Here is a 16,672-nt window from a genome sequence, read left to right on the forward strand (position 1 = left end):
GCTTGAAACTGTCCTGCCTCATCCTGTCCACTCCATTGTAAAAAGCCCCTCCCCGGTTTTCCTGTAGCCCCTTCAGGTACTGGGAGGCCTCTCCAAGCTCTCCCTGGAGTCCTCTCCATGCTGAAACAGTCCAACTCTCTCCACCTGTCTTCATGTGAGAGCTGCTCCAGCCCCCAGATCATCTTTGTGGCCTCTTCTGGACTCATTCCAACAGCTCCACATCCTTCCCATGCTGGGGACTCCAGAACTGGACACAGTGCTGGAGCAGAGGGAGAGAATCCACTCCCTTGACCTGCTGGTCACCCTTCTTTTGATGCATCCCATAAAGTGAAGAAGTTTTCCCTCGTGTTCAGGTTGAACTTCCAGAGTTCTGGTTTGTGCCCGTTGCCCCTCGTCCTGTCACGGGGCACCACTGAGAAGAGTCTGGCCTCAACCTCTTCACACAGTTTCAGACCTTCGTAAGCATCAAGAAGGGGCCCTCTCAGTCTTCTCCACTGGACTCTCTCCAGGAGATCCTTGTCTTTCTTGACCTCGGGAGTCCAGAACTGGACACGGGAAAGTAGAAGGCATATTTCTGGTAATTAATTGATCGTTGATATGTAAAAATGAAATTTGTCTGAAGGGCCGTGGGCCTGTTGGTGGCAGGGACTGCCGTGGTGGGTGCTTCTGTTCTGCAGCTTGTTGTTATTATAAATAAATACTGTAAATATAACCACTCTGCAGCAGTTTAGGAATCCTGATTATAATTTATAAATAAATTTAAACAAATTAAAATAATGCCAATAATAACAACTGCACATCATTAATAATGCATATTACAAATACTCTTTTAGTTATTTGAAATAATGTATTAAGATATAATTACTAATGCAAAAAGGTTCCTAAAGGAGCCAATTCAGAATCATTAATAATATCAATGAATGATAAATACATATACTTTCTAATAATGCATTATGATAAATATGAAGCTTATTCCATAGCTTGTTGTCAAAAAAGTAATCATGCATTTTTCTTCTTTTCTCTAGATTTAGCTCACTGAAGGAGCCAGGCAGGTGCCAGCCCTGCTGTGAGGCAAGGGGAACATATGTGAACAGAAGGAAGGTGGGATTATGGCAAGTGGTGATTTAACTTGGTCTGCTTGGTGAGGAGCTGCTGTGCAGCTTGTACCAGCCTTTCATTTCTGAGGTGCTGTCTTGAGCTACGTGTGATGGGCTGTGTGGCACATCCAGCTTCAAATGAAACCAGGATGGCAACATACGGCATGTCCTTCAAGCAAGACCTTTGTGTCTCAAGATAAATATCTAAAAATAGCAAATGTTTGAAATATTCTTCTTTAAATTGCTCCACCTCTCTGTCCTTCATCTGTAAGATCCAGCTACTAATATCAACTTGCCTCAGGAATCTTGTGCATTTGTGAAGCACCCATTACAGTGAGAACAATATAAAAATCACAGCAAAAAAATAAATATATTTCTAGTCAGCACTGGTTCTCAATGGTATATATTAAAGCTGAAGGCTATACAATGAGTAATGAGGATTATAAAAACTTAAAACATAACAATTAATACACACCATCCATCTTGCAAGCATTATTTATCTTCCTCACTGCAAAAGGTTGGGCTCCTGTGAAGAAATGAAGTAGTTCTGAAGGCACTGGAACTCAACTTTTCTATGGATTTGTGCCTAAAATTAACTTACTGCGAGCTCTGGGTCAAAGCTGCTTTATAACTGCAGAATTGGTACCTGCATTCCATGCATGATTTCTCTGACTGAGGAATGATGTTAAGAGTAGTGTGAGGATGCACAGGTATATTGAGTTGGTCTATTTTAGTGTCAACAATGCAGAGTTCACTGACCTGGATTGACCTGGAATAATGGCAATGAAGTCACTTTTTTCTTGTTTGCCACTCCAGCACATGATGCTAAGCATAGATCTTGTGAGTTTTCCCAGGGACCTATTGTTGACCTGACCTTCTCACAAGAGTGACAAAGCTCCCTTCCTTTCCTGTGATTCTGTATGAAGTCTCGAGGTTTTCTTCTTTCTCTTTCATCTGGTTTTAAATCCTCTCAATCTAGTCACTGCTACTTAGGCAGATCTGAGACGGCTCCTTGTAAGACAAAATGGTCCAGGATTTCAGAGTGGCAGAATCATGGGACATGACTATTGCACATGTGCTATTTCTAGCAAGTTGAAGCTGCCATGTTTGCAGCTGTCAGTTCTGCTAATGTGCTCTCTAAGTGCCAAGACATTAATCTAGGCAGTGGCATCCAATCAAGATGATCCCAGTGCAGAAGAGGAAAAGCAGATTCAGCTGCAGCAATGCAGAATAGTATCTCTGTGGGAGGACTGGCAGTGCTACATGCTAATGAATTTATTTTATTAGGCAGTAAAAGCCCTTTTCCTGACACTGCTGACAGGAGAAAATTATAATTTTAACTAATTATTAAGATAGTTTAAAGTATTTAGAGTTGAAGGTTAAAGGTAACAGACAGGTGAGAATTATTGGGCAAAAATATGAGTATCATTAGTTATTAGACAACTGGTGCTGTTTTAGTGTCTCTGCAATCTAACCATTCTTCAGGCAAATGAATTTTTAGAAAGGCTCTGAGGAAATCAGTGAAGTAGATCAGCAGATTGTTATAGGTTTCCCTTAGAAAAGCAAGGAGCAGCGTGAAAGCTCAACAAACCTTGTGTGAAAGTGCAAGTGCAGCATTAGAAGCCGATACTATGGTCTCGTTACACTCCATTGATTTCAGCTCTGGCTTGAACTCTGTTAAACTTTAATGTCAACCTAAGTTAAAATGTGACTTGCTCTGAAAGACTTTGTGATCTTCAACAACAAATTCCAAGTGCAGAAAAAGGCTAAATCTAAAAGGACAGCTCAGTTTTGGCAAAAGACTAGATCCAAGCCTCTGAAAGCAACAACTTTAAGCCACCGACTGGAGGTACTGCACGATGGTATTTGCAGCATTTGGAGGGAGACTTTATTTGCTTCTGCTGCCTGCCACGGAAAAGTCCCGCAGAATGTCAGGCAGAGGGGGGCAGCAGCACCTCAGACTGTCAGCGTTCCACCTGGTAAGGGAGAGTAAGGTCAGGGGAAACTTCTGTGTTTCATCAACACAGCTTTTGCGTAGACTTCCATAAACTTCTGGCTTCAATCCAGAGTGATTCACTTGCTCTGACAACAAATCCCTGGTTTTATTACTTATGTTATTAATAACATGTTTACTTTACTATTTTACACCGTTTTGCCTGTCCTTATCATAGTACTTATTTCCTCTATAGCATGCCTACATCTTTCCAGAAACATGTGAAACTGGAAAACTTTCCTTTTCACAGCAATTCACAGAACATTCTGAAAGATGTGAGAAGATTTATTTCAAAGTTTACCCTTACATCATTCAACCTTTAAAAGCAACATGTAATTCTAGAGAACATCACAAAATTCAGTACACCATGAGGTACACTAGTCCTTGGATTCCAGTCTCCCCAGTTGCTGGCACCTGAACATACGATCCTCCAAGGCCCCTCTATCTCCGACACTTTTTCTTCCCTAATTCACCCTTTTCCCACCTTTGATTCCTCTCCTGAGTGTTCCATAATAAGTCACGTGAATGCTAAAATGCTTCTCCCCTGCACCCCATGAAGTGCAGCACACCCCCAAGGCAGTAACCCCCATAGTCCTGAGAGCTGTTTCCACAACTCGCCTTGATGAGTTTCATGCCTGGACACTGGGGCTGGTAGCCCTGCTGGAACAATCCTGAGAAAGGCCCGGGCAAGGTGTTCACTCCTCAGGAGTCTGGAACTTGGCTTATCACCTGCTGTTTCACCCCTGTGCTCCTCTGGGCTTGTGGAGATGGATCTTTGATGGGCTGATGGCCCCTGTGATGAGTGGCTGGACTGAGTACTATTTGATCTTCCCCACCATTGTCTCTCTGGGGGCAAACACACCAGTTTTTACCACATAACATAACAATATGTACCCAATTACATGTTTCTAGCACCTAAAAGCTTGGGAAAAAAAAAAAATTCTGGCAAATGCAGCAGGGACACCAGTCTATTTGGATTAGCCTGGCTTCCTGTCCTGCATTAAAACATGAGCATGGAGAAACAAATGCAACTGAAATGAACTTGCACATCTGGCTTGCCAAGGCGTTATTTACTAATTACAGCATAAGGATTGCAAGTTGCAGCAAATAACCTTTCTTAACCCCACTATTGTGTTCTTGTCAGCACTGGAAAGTCATGAAATTCACGTGTACTTGGAAGTTTCTGACTGCCTGCACTGCAGCTACATTTTGCAAGTGAAACTCTGTGTCTGCTCAGCAACTGGCAAAATTTTATTTGCCATAATTCAGTCTGTATGAGTCAGCACTGCCTTCCTTCACAACACATCCTGGCCTGTTTGGAAATCTGCTTTTTCTACACAGATGTTCTATAAATCTCAGAATAATTTCTCAGAAGCCTTTGCTACTCTTTGAACAAATACAGTCCAGCTCTCCATCCCCTACAAAATAATATTGATGCATGGCAGGAACAAAGTTTGGACATGAATACTTCGGTTTATACAGCTATTAAGTAGCAGAAAATCCTGCAAATAAACACAGTAGCTTGTGCCATTTGTTGTTTCAGGAACTCGGTGTGTTCTGGTTCTGAATCAAAACCAGCATCTCTAGAAGTATCATTTTTGGTGCAGTGTGTGCTTTTTCATCTTCTGCACCTTTTTGATAAATCATTATTCAGAATCAACACCAGAATTGCACCATCCCTGTTGTGTCGGATGTGAAAAGTAAGTATTAACAGTCCTTTTGTTTATCCCCTTGTGCTTTGTGCCTGCAGGTTTAACTAAAGACCTAGGCTATAGACAGGATCTAGCATTTGCTCAAAAGGAGGAAAATAGATGTATAGTGATGGAAAAGTGCCAGAAAAACCTGGCAGCAGCAGTTAAGTGTGGGCTTATTGCTTCTGTATCAGCTGAGGGGAAAAAGAGGAGGTGCAAAAGAGAATTTAACATGAATTATAGGGTTGAATCTAATACAGGGGTCAAAGCTGTCACTCAACAGATAAGCGTGGCTGTCTCTTAAGTATTTATAGATGGGACAACAAGCTGGATTCTCCAGGTAAGGAGATGCCTCTCATTAGCAAGCAGAATTAAACAGGATGCCGCATGAGGAACCTGTGCAGATCACTATGCTGCAATTACTGCTTTTTGAACACTCAGAAATAGTTGTTGCTTCACATTTCCTTGATGCCTGATCAGTAACTGTCCACAAAACTTGGCTTACTCATGGCAGTGGCTGATTTCTGGTGTGCATTTATGTTCTTGCTTAACTTTGTATGTTTTCAACACACGCTTGCAGAAAACATGTCTGTTGACAAGCTTAGACACTGCCTGGTCAGAGGGCTTGGACAGTGACAATAAAGCATCCACTTTTGGTGTGTTTTCCTGCAGCACAGCAGAGAAAATAAGCAATATTATGGAGTAAACTGAAAGCAGGGAAGAAATCATATTGACTACTGCCACTCATTTCAGGCTAAGGAACTTTATTAATCAATTCTTTGACTATCAATAGATATATGCCCTTATGGCCCTAAAGATAGCAACATTGCCTGTAACAGGAAATTGAAGACAGAGTACAGATAATTATTTAAAAGTAAAGCCTTAATGTGAAAATTGAGTTGTTTTAAATATTTCTAGTTTCTCCATCTTCATCATATCTTGTTAGCTTTTATTGTATGTTAGTTTTGGCTCAGATATGGCAAGGATGTGCAGGACAGTAAATGATAATATAGTCATACCAGAGGATGGGACAGTGCTTATATATAGTAAATCCTACTTCTTTTCTGCTTCTTCCTGTCTTTCTATTACTCATCATTTATTATTAATTTCTCTTACCTTAATAGCTTTCTGAGTCAAATTCATTCCTGCAGTTTTAAGTTGCTTTGCCAGCCGCAGTCTACTTCTTGCTAGAAGAGTACTAATACCAGAAGGAACTTCTGTTTCACCTAGTACTTGACATCAGCCACCAAAACTGCATGTTGGAGCTTGCAAGATGCACTCTCCCCAAACCCTGAGATGCCCAAAGGCAGCATCTGCAACGGTGTCTTTAGAAACTCCACCTTCATAAATGTAGACTGTTTTCCTTTTGAAATCACTTTAAGCAGTAGTCAAACTCTGAATGGAAACAAATTTCATTCTAGCAAACCAGAGGACAAAATTCTTCATTTTAAAGAAATGGTAATGCAGTTAATTAAAACAGAACAGATCAAAAAATTTAGACAAAGTAGATGTAATACTAGTTTGTGCCTCAGATATCATTAAAAAACATCCCTGTAAGAGTCTTCTCAGGTTGGGTAAGAGTTAGTTCAGCTTCACATTAAGGATGCATTTTTACAGCTCATGCGAAACTTTGGATTTCTATGTGCTCCAGTTCCAAAGAAGAGTGACACATTCAAATGTGTCTTCACCATAGCCTGAGTGCTGCTTCACTTCCTGCTAATCCATTCATCTTGCAGGTATTTATTGTTCTAATATCTCTGATTAGCTCTGGTTGTTTGTGATAATGCAGATGAAACAGCATTCAGTTTGTCTAGCATGAGAATACATAAAGCTTTGATATGCTAATTTTTACACAAGGTTTCCTCTCTAGGGATTCAGCTGAATTTTGCCTTCTCTCCAACTTCTCCTTTCCCAGGCAACAAAGCTCACAGTATTGCACGTTTTCTTGGCTTCAGTTTTGCCTCAAATGAGGTTATTAGGCAACATCTGTAGTTATCTCAAAATGAGGTACATTGCTGCTTTTCTGTGGGGATCTCACAAAATATTAATAACACAGATGTGTCCTTCCCCATCTGTCCTTTTTACAGAATCAGGTATCCCAATATACCTCATACACTTCCTGCTTTGTGCACTTGTCACCCCAAAGGCAACATAAAAGCACCGAGTTTGGTTGTCGTTCTTTTCTTAATAAGCATAACAACTTATCTTCAGATGGCAGTATGTTTTCAGACAGGTGCAGAGAAACAATTTGGGATTTTTTTCAATATCATATGAGGAGTTGTATTCCCAGTAGTGAAGAAGGCAGATGTATCTCCTTTCATACGCACAGATTGGCAAATCTGCATATTAAAAAAAAAGACAACCAACCACTATTGCCTTTATTTAGCATATGAACTATCTAGTGCAATGAGGCAGGAATATTTCACAGTAAGAACACAAAATATCAAAATATGTAATCTAAGAGTTGTAAACTTGTTAGGGTACAAAATTTGCACGTGGCATCCTAAGGTGGTATTCAAAGCCAAGATGTTACAGCTTTCAGGCATCTCCCTTGTTTCTTCTGGAGTTTGCAACGTGGAGGCAGCAAAGCAGGTAATGAAGTCTCTAAAGGTCATATCCTAGCCTGGCCATAGGCTTAAGTAGTTGCAGAACTGTATATAACATTAAAATCAACTACATATACATTAACACTCTTCCACTGTGTGATTCATCTTTTCTTTGATCATGTGCACAAACCCCCTGCTCCACCACACACGTGCCCCCCAGTGCAGCTTCCCAGCCCTTCCCCACCCTGCTTTTCTACCCCGTTGGTCTAGGGGGACAAATGTCACACGCTGTGTGAACCAAGTCCCTTTGCTTGGCAAGACCTGGCAGTGAAGAGCCATGAGGATCCTTCAGAAGACACCTAGATCAATGTTACAGGCATGATGAGCTCTATTTACTACACTCCCCACGGTATCTGTCTAACCTGTTCTTAGAGACGACTTGACAGATTTTTCCATGGCTTTTCCCAATACTTAACTACTTTAATCACTAATCTGATCGTTTTCTTCCTATGGGAATGAACCTGTTTATCTGATTTATTGTTATCTTAATCCTCTTTACAGTAGCCTTTACAAACCTGTGGACTGTTAAGTCTGGTGCAAGCACTTTTCTTCAACCCGAAGCAGACTGTAGGTGTTGCCTACACAACCAAGTCCCATTTAGAATTATGCTGTATCACTATCATGTGCACTAAATGGACCAAAGGCTGCGCTTTCAGAGACATTAGAAAGTAATTAAAATGAAAAATGCCAGATGAGAGACTTTTAAACTGGGCTCCAGAGAAGTCCGTTCTTGACTCAGAGCTGCTCAATTAGCTCAGTCAATTATTTGGAATTAAATGAAGCAGTGCTCATGAAATCTTCAGGTCACTTCAAAACAGTTGAAGACCAAAGGCCACCAGGGCTGGTGGGCACTGGGTGTTTTAAATCACACAGCCAGCAAGTGGGCCTGAGCAGTGTGTGTTTTAATCCGCCTCCGTGGCAAAGATCTGTGCATCACGGATAAGGTTGCTGGCTCTACACAGAACGAAAATACAAAGCATGCTTTGGGGCTGGGAGTAAGGAAGGAGAACACTCTGTCTTCAAAAGCATTTAATCAGATGAGGGCTGAGGAGATCAAGAGGGATCAATACATGAATGCCAGCTGCCAGTGCAACGTGGCAGCTGTAACAGCAAATGCAAACGCTGGGCGTCTAAGCAAAAATACCAGAGTAGCATGTGCTACTATGTGACTATGACCCTTACATGACACAATAACACGACTATCTTGGAATCACGACAGTTGATAAAAGGTGTAGCAAACTGGAAAGGCTCATTAAGAACGCAAGGGAGTGAGTCACTGGAAGAATCTGCTGCGTACAGAGGTGATATGTAATTATCTACATAGCAAAAACACAGCAGAAAGGCAGTGTCAGCCTCTGTCAACAGCAAGATCCACTTGCTGAAGAAGGAAATAGCGTTTTAAAATGACATTTTTCATGCACCTCCTTCTTTATAACCTTTATTTTTTTTTTTTTTTTTTTTTAAAGATAAATCCCTGAAACCCTCCAGATTTCAGTGTGTGCCGAGCAGTGCCTGGCAGAAGCCGAATTCGGTGCCAGCCGCCTCCTTCCCGCTGCCCGTGCCCCAGCAGGACGCGCTCCCGCGGGGCAGCAGCACCGGGCACCCCCGGCGGCCCCGCGGCCCCCGCTCCAGGGGGGAGGCGGCCTCGCAGCCCGGAAAACTCCACCTGGGAGTCCCGCCTGTGCAGGAACCATCAAACCAGAGCTGACAGCTTCTCAGCCTTCCACAAGGTATTGAACTGAGGTGATTTGAGAGCTTATCACCCTTCCCCCCCCTCCCTAACTATGGGTGTACAGCTAGAAAAGTTAAAGTAACTTCTGGAGGAGATGGGGAGAAAGCGCTCGGAATCCGCAGCGAGACAGTTTTTAAGGGAGGGTGCGGTGCATTTTCTGTCAGTTCAGGTGGCTGTCGGCCGAGGCACCGCGATCAACCAGCGCTGAAAGACCTGAACCGACGGAAAACGGGCGGGCTCGGCCCCGTCCTCCCGCCTCCGCGTCCCCGCCGGGCAGCCTGGACAGGACGCCGGGAGCCGCCAGCCCGGGGCGAGGAGCCCCCCTCGTTCAGGCACCGGCGGGCAAGGCTGCCGACCCCCCGCCCGGCACCCAGCCGCTCCCTCGGCCCGTGCCCGCCGCTCCCGCCTCCCTCCCCCTTCCCGCCTGCCTTCCCCGGGCGGCCCCCGCCTCCGCCGCCATGTTGTGGGGCTGACGCCGCGGGAGGCGGAGGAGGAGGAGGAGGAGGAGGAGGAGGAAGCAGCCCCGCGCCGAGCGGGCAGCGCAACAGGTACCGGCGGCCTGCGGAGCGGGGGACGCGGCCCGACCCCATCGCCCTCCGGGGTGGGCTGGGGGCAGCGGGGCTGTCAGCCCGGCCGGCCCGGGGAGCGCCCGCTGCTGCCGGCCGGCCCGGGGGGGGGAACAATGGAGGCTCCTCTTACACCAACCTGCTGTATTTATGGGTTTTCTCTCTCTCTGTGGGGTTTGGTTGGTTTTTTTTTTTTTTTTTTTTTTTTTTTTTTGGTGGGTTTGTTTGGGTTTGTTGTTTTTTTTTTTTAAAAAAAAATAGCGTCCGGCGTCCGTTCCGCCCCGCCGGGAGAGCAGCCGGCTCGCCCGAGTCCCCGGCGAGGCCGTGGGGTCCCTCCCGCTGCCGGGGAAGCGGCGCTGGGAGCCCCTCCAGGGTTCCTACGGGAGCTGCCCTTCCCGGGAAGCCGGTTCCATCGCCGGGCCCGAGACCGTGTCCGGGGAGCCCCGCGGGGCTGTGCCTGCTGCCCGCCCGGCCGGGGCAGGAAAAGCCGCTGTCAGCGCCCGAGCGGCTCGGTGCCCGGGCGGCTCGGTGCCGCGGGCGGCTCGGTGCCCCGGGCGGCTCGGTGCCCCGGGCGGCTCGGTGCCCGGGCGGCTCGGTGCCGCGGGCGGCTCGGTGCCCCGGGCGGCTCGGTGCCCGGGCGGCTCGGTGCCCCGGGCGGCTCGGTGCCCCGGGCGGCTCGGTGCCCCGGGCGGGGGAGCGGAGGCGACTCGGGGGTGTTGAGAGGTCCCGGTTCGTGGTGCTGTTGGTCGTGTTGTTTCTTGCGGTTCCTGTGAGAGGCTTTAGAGAAGTGGAGCTGTTTGCTGCAGCTGAAGTTCGTCTGGGGGCTGTAAATAGCCCTGCTCTCCTTGGCCTTAAGCCCGCCCTGGCGGCACGAAGCGATTCAGAAAGTAAAACGAGGCTGAGGCACTCGCTTCGGTTCTCCCTGAACGTGCAGGTTCTATTTCGAATAGTGGGTTTCACAGCAGTTTGCACTTTGGCACCTGTCAGAGGGCAGAACTTGAAGCAGGCTGTGCTTGAGCATACTCCCTGTCATCTCCCCCCTACCCTCACAGCAGCTCTCTTAGCCGTCACTGGGACATTCCCCGTCTAGCGCGTCGGAAGGAGAAGCCGACAAGCCGCTTGCCCCCGCGGTCAGGCTGCCCGCCCGTACGCGTGTCTTGTCTTTTGGGCACGCTTGTGTTTTGTGGGTGCTAGCCTGCGGTGGCAGCAGCGCCCAGGCCCGTGGGGGCGGGCGGGACAGAGGGGCTTCGGCGCGGGGCGGGTCGAGCTGGAGGTGCCCCAAACGCAGCTGGCCCTGAAGCCTGGCTGTAGCTGCAAGGGTGATGTTCGGAAATAACCAGCCCTGGGAGCTGACTGGATAAATAGCTAGGCTCCGTTCTGCTACACTTGGCTCTTTTTTTTTTTTTTTTTTTCTTACCGTGTTTCCAGTCTCTGCCTTCCGTTTGGTTCCTCTGTATTGTTTTATTCTGACTAAGCTGGGAGGGGCATTCACACCGCATCTCGCTCTTGAGTGTTTAGAGAAACCTTAGCTCAGACTCCAGGCTCCCATAGGATGTTGGAAGAATTGCATCCATCCCTGCGACATGAGTTGAGGCTGCTCCACACTCTCTGTTACACAGAAATTGTCTTCAGGTGAGCATCCTGACCACGATAACTAAATTAGATCAAGTGAATGTGCTTCTCCTTTTAATTACTATCCTGAGGGAATTGCATTTATTTTTTTTTCCCTCTTCTGTCTACACAAAATCTAGGCTATGGGATGTGGCCCTGACTGACATGTTAGCTATCACTGTAATACAAACAAAAGCTGTGTTCCTTGTAGCACTAACAACAATAATGCTATACCTCTGGTTTGTTAGTGCAAATCACACTGGGGAGTTATCTGCTCTGTTGGTTTGCTATCAGAACTTTATGTTTGCTTATTTTTTTCACCGTTCCTCTTGTGTGCAGAGTGACACAGCTCACAGCTGTGGATGACTTTGAAATGGGTTGTTGAGAAGGCTTTTATTTATTGAGATTCAGGTATTACAGTGATTTGGACCACGGAAATTCTTACAGTAGTTTTGGGGTTTTTTTACAAATATTTCTGTCGGGGTCTTTAATATGGGAAAGTGAATTCATTTCATGCCATAGCAAAGTAGCAGCTATGAAAAATGAAGCTAAGTTCTGTAGGTGATGGTAATTCCTCAGTGAACTACTCATCTGGAGCTGGTGGGGAAAATGGGATAGTGTTTGAAAAGTGAAAGGTGATGTCTGGGCTTTGCCTGGGGCATTATCAAAAGGCTTCAGACCCCTTGAAAACAAGTGTCTGTTAGGAAAGGACCTTGTTCCTAGCTCCTGAAGAGCAACGTAGTCTGTATCACTAGTTCCTTTTGCAAATTGAGGCAGAGGTCTCTGGTTTGAGAGAGTGAGCAATGCCACTGGTGAAGCTTTTTTCTCTGCAGCACTGGGTGTCTGAATCTGATCAGATATAAGCTTGTGTTGAAGATTTTCTCCTGGTCAGTATGTTTAGAGTATCTTTCAGCCATGTGGATTCTCTGGTGTCTGACATTGGTACTGAAACATCCAGCCATCTTTCTCATCAGTGGGGAAACCAAATTTGGTAGTGTCTTCTCTGGTTGTCTGCTTTCTCATAAATCTTTTAGGCAGTTAAGATCTTTGCAAAGTCCACCCTTCTGTTAAGTTTGGTTCATGTTGGATGGTGGGGTTGATGAAGCTACGTATTTAACAACTCATGTCTCATACTCTTAGACAGTCAAGGTAAGAACTTAAGCATGCTGGTTACTAACATGTAACTCCTGTTAGTAACTTGTCTAGCAGGATTTTTATTTTTTTCTATTATTCTCAGATTAATTTAAGAGTCAAGTCTTTCTCTAGAAAACGACATAAATGATTTCATTTCATTAGGTATCTTTGATTCTTGTTACACCCATGCATACTTTGTTTTAGTGTCTATTGCAAGATTATATAGAAGCTGTAGTAACCAGAGGCTGTAATAACTTGTTTTTTTCTGTTACTGTTGTGTCAAAAGGTGAGGATTAGGTCACATACAATCATTAAGTAAAAATGGACTTGATGAAATTTCATTTTCTTCAAATTCAGAATATTTAAGACTAGGTCAATATGGGAACACAGTTTGACCAGGTTGGTTACTTGAATCCTAGAGTTAAAGTAATGGATTGAACATTAATATATGGATGAGAATAGTGTTGTGTAACTCTTATTTTCAGAACACCACATGAAATTCAAATGATGTAACCTAATGACAGTAGCAGCACAACAATTTGGAATTACCTAATATAGGACCATTACCTGAGAATTATTTTTAAACATTTTTGCAGTTACAGATAGTTGAAAAAAATTGATTGATGCGGGTAAATCACAACTTCTTTGGAACAGCGATTCTGAGAGCAGCCAGTTTGACTTGAGACCTTTTGTTAGGGGTTCTTGTTGCTTCAGAACTAGCAGATAATAATTCTGAGCTGGCTCTTCTAGTGAAAATTTTCAAGGCTGATGCAAGTGGATTTTGTGAAATGCTGTGATGTCAGTCAGTGATATCTGCACTTAGTGATTCAACAGCATACACATGAAATAAGGAAAGAACAGGAAATGGGAGTTACTCTTATTTATTTCTAAAAATATTACAATTGGAAGGCAAAAAAAAAAAAATGGCCTATTATGGCTATGCTGGTAAGCAGAGCTGATTTAGTCCTATCTTTGAAAGATCAAAAATTTTACTAATAAAAATCTAAAACTCTGTTGCTTTTTCCACTTCACTTTCAATGCAGTCATATTACGAGTTTCTTAATGTAGGACAAGTGTCTTTCTAACTGAAATGTACTTTTGCTTATAGGGGCTTGACATGACATTGAGATGTGTGTTTAACCCAGGTGATACCTGATTCCCTGAGTTAATGAAACTCATTTGTAGTGCTCAAAACATTATTGCTGTATGCTGTAGAGCTCAGTGTTAAGGGTTAAGAGACATAATTTTGGATGCTCTAAAGGACTGTTCATGGTAATAGAGGGTGGATGGGACTTGTGGCAGAGAGGGAGTCTGAAGCAGGAGGCTTCACCTGGAGCAGGTAAGAGGTGCTGTGGCCATGCTGCCTGGGTCCCAGGTCCAGCACACCACTTGCAGATGCTGTGCTGGGCAGGACCTCTTGGGCCTCCTTCACACCCACACTCTTCTGTCTCACTTTGAGGAATGCATTTTTACCCATCCATTGCCCATCTGAAATAATGCTACCTAGTTAATTTTTCTTTTTTTGACTGCCTTATGCCCATCTTTACTTTTTCTCCCATAAGGCTTCCCTGGTTTTTGTTTCATCAAAGATAAACTACATTTCTTTGCTTTAAAGGCCTCATTCCATTTTGAGAAGTAAAACCTGTGATGGTTTTGTGCACCTGCCCAGCTTAAGAACAGATACATAAAATGTAAGCCCAAGTCTCAGCTTTACCTTCATGAGTTTAACAAAAGTGAAAGAGAGTACTTTGCTGAGACTAGAAGCTGCCCACATATTTTCTGTCTTTTGTTTTATTCTTAGCCATAGCAGTCTTGGACTGAAAGCCGAGCAACAAGTTCTTGTATCATTAGGAGAAGTTAGCATAAGAATTTTGCTGTTGGGTTTTTTTTTTGCTTTGTGAGGAAGCAGATTTTGCTGATGCTTCTGATGGAAGGACAGGAGAGGGCTTAAAATTTCTTCTCAGATGGCAAGATTTCAACAGGCTAAGTTCTGAAGTAACGTACTCTGAATGTTTCCAGTCATGGTTTGTCCTGGTTTGAGCCATGACAGAACAAATTTTCTTTCTAGTATTTTTGCTTTTCAGTAAAGTCTCTTTTAAGTGACAACACTTTCTGAAATTACAACGTGTTTTCCAGTCAGTGTTTGCGCCTAGGGCTGATAACACTTGGTGTTTATGGTTACTGCTGGAGAATGGTATGCAGAACCAAGGTCACTGCTTGGTTCTGAGAAGTATTTTACGTTCTGGAACCGAAAGGGAAGAAAGTGGTCACAGCTGCAACTCTCCTGCAGGGAGGAGCAGACTGGACAGGAGACCAAAATTGACCAAACTAAGTATTCCATCCCACACCTATCATACTAGGTATAATTCTGAGGGGTCATGAGGGTCAAGCTCTCTTGGTCCAAGGCTGGCATCTGAGAGGACTTTGTTCTTCTGCCTTTGATCCCGATCCTGGATTCCTGAATCCAGTTCCTGTCTCTTAACTCCTGTAGTCCAAGTCCGGGACTTTCCTGTGGCCTTCCCTGCATCCTCAGTGGTAACGTGAGCATCACCGGGGGGGGGAGCATCATACTGGTTTTCTATATATTTGTACATATTTCATAATTTTCATCCAGAGGGATCTCATAGTAGCCTTTCAGTACCTGAAGGGGCTACAGGAAAGATCAGGAGGGACTCTTTTCAAGGGCATGGAGTGACAGGATGAGAGGAAATGGTTTAACTGAAAGAGGGTAGATTTGGATTGGATATTAGGAAGAAATTATTTACTGTGAGGCGTGGGAGACACTGGAACAGGGAAATTGTGGCTGCTCCCTCCCTGGAAGTGTTCAAGGCCGGGTTGGATGGGGCTTGGAGCAATGTGGTCTAGTGGAATATGTCCCTGCCCATGCCGGGCAGTTGCAATGAGATGATCTTTAAACCTTGACGTGGTTGAAGTAAGAAAATGAAGAGAAAGCTCATGAAAGATTCATGTTATACCTGAGTCCACATTAACATAAATTAGGACTTGTAACGTGGAAGTGGAGAACTCCAGCATTCAAGGTGTGTGAAACTCACCAAACAGCATCACAGGGCTCCTGTACAATGCTTGCAAATAATTAGATGTGAGAATTGATCTGTCTCAAATCAGGATCTAGAAAAACCAGCATATGGAGAGTGGGGAGTCATGTAAATTAGGAAGTAGGAAGTGAAAAAGACAGCATATTTTAGGTTACCACCCATTCAGGAACAAGTGTGTCTCACTCAGCTCTCTGGAAAGGTTATGATATACAGCCTGATTCTTTCTCAAAGGTAGAAGCTCAGAACCTTTTAAAAAAATTATAATAGCCTCTGCTTTTATCTTTTTTATTTTCTTTTTCTTTTCCTTTTTAAGCCAAGCATGCATAGGTGGTAATGTCTGTCTGTGTCTGGGATCAGGTTAGTGAATGTATTTTTCCAGGGCGTGACAGAGCTGAGTTCAATTCCCATCTTTTCCTGAGGAAGTGCATGTACACGTCTCCTGGGAGAAGGGCCAGGGATTTAAATAGTGAGCTTCCTGAAGTGGAATTCCCGTTCTCTCCTTCAGAACTACTTTGCAAAGAAGAATCAAAGCTGGAGGGGTATGGACAGACAGGGACCTGTGACTCTCTAGCTCAATGGTAGAGAATATAATGTAGCAGGCTGAAGTCCTGAGTTGACATTACTATTCCAAACATTGTGCATGGGTTTCCTGAAGTGACTGTGCAATAAAATGTGGGAAACCCTTCTCCTAGGAAGAACGAAAGATCTGTTTCAGTCTCCAGAGACAGAGGAAAGAGTTGAGCTGGGTCTTGATGTTTTGAATGGATGCTTTCACCGCTGAGCAGCTGTGTAAGAAAGGGAGCAAACCCATCAATGCTGACCACACAGTTATGTTTTTTAAACAGAAACAGAGATCCTTGTATTTTACATGGCATCCGTTTTGAATGGCCAGTATATTCAGGAAGCCTGTTAGTTGGTCAAGGTGGAGGGAAGGATAGTTGTCAGGAAAAAAAATTCTTTTATGTTCTATCTTCATCACTTTGGAAGCAAGTTGCTGTTTTACAGTGAACAGGAAGGGACTTTGTACTGTAGAGTTAAGAAGTGAAATATTTAACAGTCGTTTTTTTTTTCTTGAAATGCTGAAGTATTAACTAAGGCCTGCAGTACTCTTATCCACAGTAACAGAGGGGAGCAGGAAGAGCCAGTGATCTGCTAGCTACTCAGGATCAACTTCTTCATTTTGTCA

At 44.3% G+C, this 16,672-nt stretch overlaps 1 protein-coding gene across 6 annotated transcripts in view; it reads left to right on the forward strand.

Annotated features, from left to right (window-relative positions):
• Positions 1 to 9,064: 9,064 nt before the first annotated feature.
• The window catches only part of ITSN2 (intersectin 2), an 83,323-nt gene continuing 75,715 nt past the window's right edge, over positions 9,065 to 16,672 (forward strand). For 4 of the 6 annotated variants that reach the window (XM_051613640.1, XM_051613644.1, XM_051613645.1 and 1 more), the window contains exon 1: positions 9,606 to 9,667. The gene's annotated coding sequence lies outside the window, so the exon portion shown is untranslated. Of the gene's footprint in view, positions 9,118 to 9,605; positions 9,668 to 11,113; positions 11,318 to 16,672 lie in introns of those variants that run through there. The other 2 variants (XM_051613642.1, XM_051613641.1) reach the window with 2 other exon arrangements.

Source organism: Apus apus, chromosome 3 (assembly GCF_020740795.1).
Source record: "Apus apus isolate bApuApu2 chromosome 3, bApuApu2.pri.cur, whole genome shotgun sequence".
Classification (NCBI taxonomy): domain Eukaryota; kingdom Metazoa; phylum Chordata; class Aves; order Apodiformes; family Apodidae; genus Apus; species Apus apus.